This window comes from Berghia stephanieae, chromosome 3 (assembly GCF_034508935.2).
Source record: "Berghia stephanieae isolate SIO BIC M18660-M18661 chromosome 3, UCSD_Bste_1.3, whole genome shotgun sequence".
Taxonomy (NCBI): domain Eukaryota; kingdom Metazoa; phylum Mollusca; class Gastropoda; order Nudibranchia; family Aeolidiidae; genus Berghia; species Berghia stephanieae.
Genome location: NC_088362.1, coordinates 66,253,583 through 66,260,242, shown reverse-complemented (window position 1 = coordinate 66,260,242; position 6,660 = coordinate 66,253,583).

Sequence of the window (6,660 nt, the reverse complement as noted above, 5' to 3'; positions counted from 1 at the left end):
TGTTTTAATGTTTACGCGAAATGATTTGCTAATGTTTGGCTAAGATTATAAATCAATGTTGTGATATAGCAATCCCTCACCCTCTACACGCATACACCAACAGCTTGTATCATGTAACAAGTCATGTATAAAGTTATCTTCCTCAACATATCCTCTTCTTCTTCTTCAAGTACCAAGTCTGTGCCAGACATCGGTGATCATGGTATGCCATTCATCTCAACATTATATCAATAAAGTAAATAAACTCTAAAGTTCCCTTTTTGCATCCTCAAAAAGGAAATTTGTCTTAAGGGAAGACAGGATAATCCAAGTTTCAGCCGTAGCACAGCGCCGCAAACTGAGCTAGGGTGAGGGTTTTGTTTTGTTTTTTTTTTTTGTTGGTTTTTTTTTTTTTTTTTTTTTTTTTGCTGAAGGCCACATAACGGAATGGATATTCGAGCCACACCCCCCCCCCCCTTTCTCGCCACCAACCCTCCCCATCAAGTCGTTATGGCAAGGCACGGTTCCTCGAACTCCCAAGAAGTTCGTAAATCATCACTGTTGTTATGCATTGTAATTTTTTATTTTAAAAAATATTTTGACTTGTAAACATACGAGTATATTCCTCTCGGTTTCCTGACCTACCATAGTGGGCAGTGAGGTACTTAACACGTCTTCAATCCCTCTATATCTGATGCCAACATGCTTTCTGTCTTAGAATGAGATTACTTGGTTTATATCCTGGCCCTAGCTAGGAGGGAAGCAGTCTGAGAGTTTTGGGAGGTGATATTTTTTGCCTTGCAAATCATCTCTTTGTTATGCACTGTATCGTATCATTTTTGTTTTACATACGTGCGATTTGTAAACATTTGAGTGTATTCCTCTAAATGGGTATCTGTGCTTGCGTCAGAATGATCTCAGAATAAGTACACTGATATGATAGGAATCTTAACGTGTTCCCTATTTGAACAAATTCGACTTTGTCTTCTTATTTTGGGGTACTTTAATTGTAATTCATTTTGTAGAGCATTTATATATATAGCGTAATACTCACCAAAGGTGCTCAAAGCGCTTTACAAGGGGTCCCTAACCAACAGCAACACTTAACATGTAGGACAAGGCATGGCGCCAGTTAGGTGATATTACATTCTTTTCAGATAGAGTCAACGCTGTTAACGGCCAGGTACTCATTTTACACCGAGTACGGTCAGAGACTGTGAGTAAAGAACCTTTTTCAATGACTCAACTATGCGCCGCTCAGAGCGGGTCTCGAACCCAGAACATTCCAATCCGAAGGAGAGTCACAACACCAGTCCACATATTATAGTCGCACATCTTGGTGTGAATTACTCATATTATAGCTACTATGGTGTGAACTTGAGTTGACATTGATCGTACGTCCATTTCAGACCCCCTACAGCGACTGACATCAGGGTATCTTTTGTCTTTTTTTCGAAATACCGTGCTCTAAATAAAAGCTTCCGCTTGAGTCGAGCAAATAAAGAAGAACCCATGTATAACACTGGTCCGGATATAACAGGCACCCGGTTATAAGGGGCTTTTAAATTATTATTATTATTCGTGGGTGGGGGGGGGGGGGGGTTTTTCTCCCTCTTTGCCATAATTTGTAGAATTGACTGGCTATAGCAGGGACTTTTATGAACCTAATCGGTGATAACAAGGGCTCGGAATCACGCTTAAAATCTCTCCAATGTACAATGAATTACTGGGTGGGGTTCCTGGCTTCCCATAGAGGGCAGGGTGGCACTTACTGTGTCTTCTTTCCCCTTATGGCTGCTTTCTAATAATTTTCTGTCTTTGTCTTGGAATGAGATTACTTCGTTTTGTCCTGGCCTTGGCTGGGAAGGAAACAGTCAAATGCATAGTTATTTGTTTGGGAGATGATATTTTTTCCTTATAATAATAATAAAGGTATATTTATATAGCGCTTATGCCGAAGCTTTGAAGCGCTTCACATTGCCCATCAGTAAAAAAACAATACATACTGCAGATTCGGACATAAGAATACAAGCTCACAGGCTTCCAATTACACACACACACACACACACAAACACACAAATTGTACATACTTGTAAATCATCTCTCTGTTATGTAATATTATATTTGTTGTTTTGAATGCATAATGTAAGCATTTGAGCGTATTCCTCTTTGTTAGATCTTGTACTTGTGTCCGGATGAGAGTTATAGGTGACCTCAAACTAAGTACGCTGATGTTATGCTTTTGGAATCTACATATCTGATCCCTATTTGTTCCCAGTTCCCCTTTGTCTTACTTTTTCTTGGGTGCTTTAATTGTATAGCTAGAATTTGACTATTCCATTTTCTTCCTTTTTACTGGCGCTGATATAACTTATATGTGTTGCAAGCGCCGTAAAACTCTTGAAAACAAACAATGAATTAGTCCACACACACACACACACACATACACACACACACAACCGTCAAGTTGAAAGTGAGAGAAATTACAAGTGATAAAAAATGGTGATATAGGCCATTTGTGGTGTTTTCCTTGTAATTCGAATATAACAGGGGTTATAGGCTAGTCCCACCATCATTATTACACCAAGGTTCCGCTGTAGTTGCGTTTTTATTTTCTCATCGCCGTGAAATAGAAAATAAAACAGTAAATTCGGATATTTCATTGACGAAATTAACACATCTGTTACTGTTTTACGACGAGCAAACGATCAAAGTGCCATTAAAATGTTGATTCGTGAGTATTTAACTTCGCTGTATAAGCGATTAATAATTTCTGCCTGGAAAGGCACTATAATCTCTACTTAATATGTACGTATAACAATTAGTAATATTCGAATAAAATGTGCAAAGATTCCCAGCACTCTACCCTCTGCAAAAAAAATAGAGAACCAATTTTCTAAGTCTCAGCTCGCGGATACGTCAGATTACTATTTTCGCTATAACCGAAAATAATTTGTAAGAATTTAGTTGCAAGCCATACATTTATTACAAATAAGTCCATTAAAAAAATGGTTTCCGAGAAGAAATTGGTACCGAGCTAAATTTAACATGTTTTGTTGCACATGTTATGCTCATTATCATACTAAAAACCCATCGAAATCCGGGGAGGGGGGGGGGGGGATATTTAAGGGTGTCTATATACTCCCTCTATAATTGTGATATTCCTTTTTTTTCGACATTTATTCTATAAAAAATGTCAGCCTAAAAATTAATTATGCATGTGGATACATATTTGATTTGTGCAACATAACGAAGTACCAAAAGTGCTTGTGAATTGCTTATCTCTTTAAAAAATGAAAAACATCAAAATCAGAATATATTTTCCCTGTGTTTTCATTTTTCGATTCATATGTTTCCATAAGTTGAACGGATTAAGATATGGACAACTTCTGTTTTCAATTGCTTGCCTATTGTAGGACCTATGATTTTCACTCAAGGGTCTCTGAAGCTATCCCGAAAATGCGTAAATCAAGCAAAATTAGTAGTTGAGCTTAATGCTGTCTTTGTTTTGAGATTTAGCTTGTGCATGTTATACGTTTTTTATATGATAAATATATGTCGAATTTAGGTCAGTATTAGGCTGAGAGAATGGTAATATAGCATTATTTGGCCATATTCTGAGTGTTTTTATTTTCAAAATCATAACATTTTATTCTAACTGAAAAAAGACACTACAAAGTAAGTTATTTTATCTATCTAAAATACTTTAAGATTAGTCAGCAACAAAATAAATCAGTGATATGATATCTAGTACCATAAGTTTTCAGTTGAGTGTCTCTCAAGCTATCCCTATCCCCTAGGTAAAATAAATCATCTAAGAGACCAAGTTTTGAAAATTGAGCTTTGAAATAAAATTTATTTGCCCATTTGCACAGTCACAGGAGAATATTCTTGTTTTTGAATGAGAAAAGAAAATCAGAACTATTTCCAATCAAAGCATGCTTATGGACTGAACAATAAATTTGGAAAAATGATTATCCACACTCACAAGTTCTTGATTTATGGGTGGAATTTCCCTGAGGGCGGGGAAGCAACGGCTGCTAATGCAATTTGTTTCTAAATCAGTCCATAACCTTGCCACCTCTTCATTCCCTTATACTTACACCAATTTTGATTATTATGTGGCTTAGTGTCTTTTGTTTTGTTATGAGACGATTTTCCCTGGATCCTATCTGGAGTCTTTCGCTAAGGGGGCGACAGTCAGACAGATTTATCTTTTTGTGAGAGATGATTTTCTTTTCTTGTACACTGTACATAATTTCTCTATTGTTTAGGCATTTATCTATTTAATTGATATGGCTTTACATTTTCAGCCACTCTTGGCATGGTCCTTTTCTATTATCAAATACAACTTTTAAGTGATGCAAAATGAAAACAGACTTCTTTTTATCCCTGTTTGATCAGCCCTTTTTTTGGTCATACTTTTGGCAAAACTGTTAACTTTCACTGTCGTTGAAATTCAAATAAAAACGTCGCTCTGTGAACCCAAATCAAACATAATCAAATACTAAAACATTATGTTATTATGATTGAGATAATATACTAGAAACAGCAGTACCGTATATTGGTTTGAAATTTGGTCGATATCATTCAATGTTTGACGAACATAGAAATTGTGTAAGAATCAGTATATCTCACAATGGCAAAACAATTCAATATGGAATTTCAGGTTAGCAGTGATCTTCTTGATTATTGCAGCATTCCAATTCAAGCAAGGGAAGTAAAATGCTGTTCAAAGAACTACAATGCAAGAAGCTGCCATCATGTTACAATGCAGCTATGGTGTTGTTGACACTTTGATTGTATCAACAATGCAACATCTGGCTGGAAATTGACAGTGAATGCAGATGATACGGTGGTGTAGAGTGTTACTGGTGTATTACTGGTGATAATATAAGACAAAATCAACATTGTGTTCTATAGACACTGTATAGAAGGCCTTGCTTATACACATTCTGATCACAAGTCACTCAGCTCTTTGTTTTTGTTTTTATACAGCCTGACAGCTGATTAGTTATCATTAAATTCTAAATGATAAAGGTTACAATAAATGTTGTGTCTTGGTTTAAGAAGCTGGCGGATGTTGTGAGTATTTTACCTAAACGGATAACATCAATGGTGTACGATTTGTTACCGTACAAAAATGCTGAGTATGCCTAGCCATAGGATGGAATTGATGAAAACTCTCTCTCTCTCTCTCTCTCTCTCTCTCTCTCTCTCTCTCTCTCTCTCTCTCTCTCTCTATTACACACACACTCACACACACACACACACACACACACACACACACACTCCACGATTATTATGTCACCTTTTAAATTGCCATTTTAAAAAAAACATTCTTGATCTACTTGTTGCCTAAATAATACTTATAGTTCCTGCTTCGGTTTTGTTTTTGTTTTTGTTTTGTTTTGTGTGTGTGTGTGTGTGTGTTTGTTGTTTTTGTTTTTGTCTTGTTTTGTGGGGTTTGTTTTGTTTTGTTTTGTTTGTTGTTTTTTTGTTTTAGTTTTAGTTTTCTTTGGGTTTTTTTTTTGGTTTTTTTTTTTTTGTATTGTTTTGTTTTTTACTTTTTTGGGGGTATTATTTGCTCGTTTCTGGTTTGTATCTTATTTTCTTTTTATCTGTGTTTTTTTTTTTTTTCTCTCTCAATTTTACGAAAAATATGAGGCCAATCATACTATAGAGCAGTAAAGTTAGGTGCCCCAAACGTAAACAACGGTCGAGAAGCACGTGGCAAACCACATGTTCCTGTCTTGACAGCTCACGTTCCAATGTAAATAATAGAAAAAAATAACCTTTAAAATTTGGCTGTTAGGTGGCAAAAGAAACACATATTCATAAATACTCGATCATGCATCAAATAATGTCTAGATATGGATATTTTATGGAACAAAAGGTAAAATTTTCTAAAATTTATCAAAAGTTACAGTCTATCTATTTTTAGACCAGAGCAAATTATTGCGCTGTGTGTGAACAAAACGAGAATTATTCGGAGCCTGATTTTCATAATAATTTAGCCTTATATTATTATTTCTGCAACTGTTAGATTTTATGTAAACATATTTTCAATACTGAAAGTGTATTGCCTACAACTCAAACTACAAAATTGGGAGACCTATATTGTGCGTAAATTATTCCGGTCCCTAACGGAAATCACTAGCAACTTGTTATTGTTTACGTTTGGGGCACCTAACTTTACTGCTCTATAATATGTAACAAGTTTTACTGACTGAGCGGCATCAGTACTTACTACCAAAAGATAAAGACGAAAATCGAATCGTGACCCTCAGAACTGTCAATACATAACAAAATACATTTGTACGCGCACGTGTCACCAGATTTAAATACCATATTAATTTCGAAATGCGATATTCGCCCGCCTTTATTTTCTTGCAAAGGCTACTTTTCAGATTAATCCCAAACGCAGAATGAACGATTTTCTCCAGATGGTATTGATTCAATATTAACCCTTTCACGGTCGAGGTGAACTTGTTTGAAACCTTTGAATTGAAATTGAATTGTTTAATTCATCAATATCATCCATTCATTTATTTTGGTTTTACGTAACTGCAGGCTCATAGCCTTTTCACCAAGAGAACAGTTACAATCAATGAATCCTGAAACACATGGTTGCTCCACCTTTTCGGAAAATGTTAAATTATTTTGTCAAATAAGTAAAGA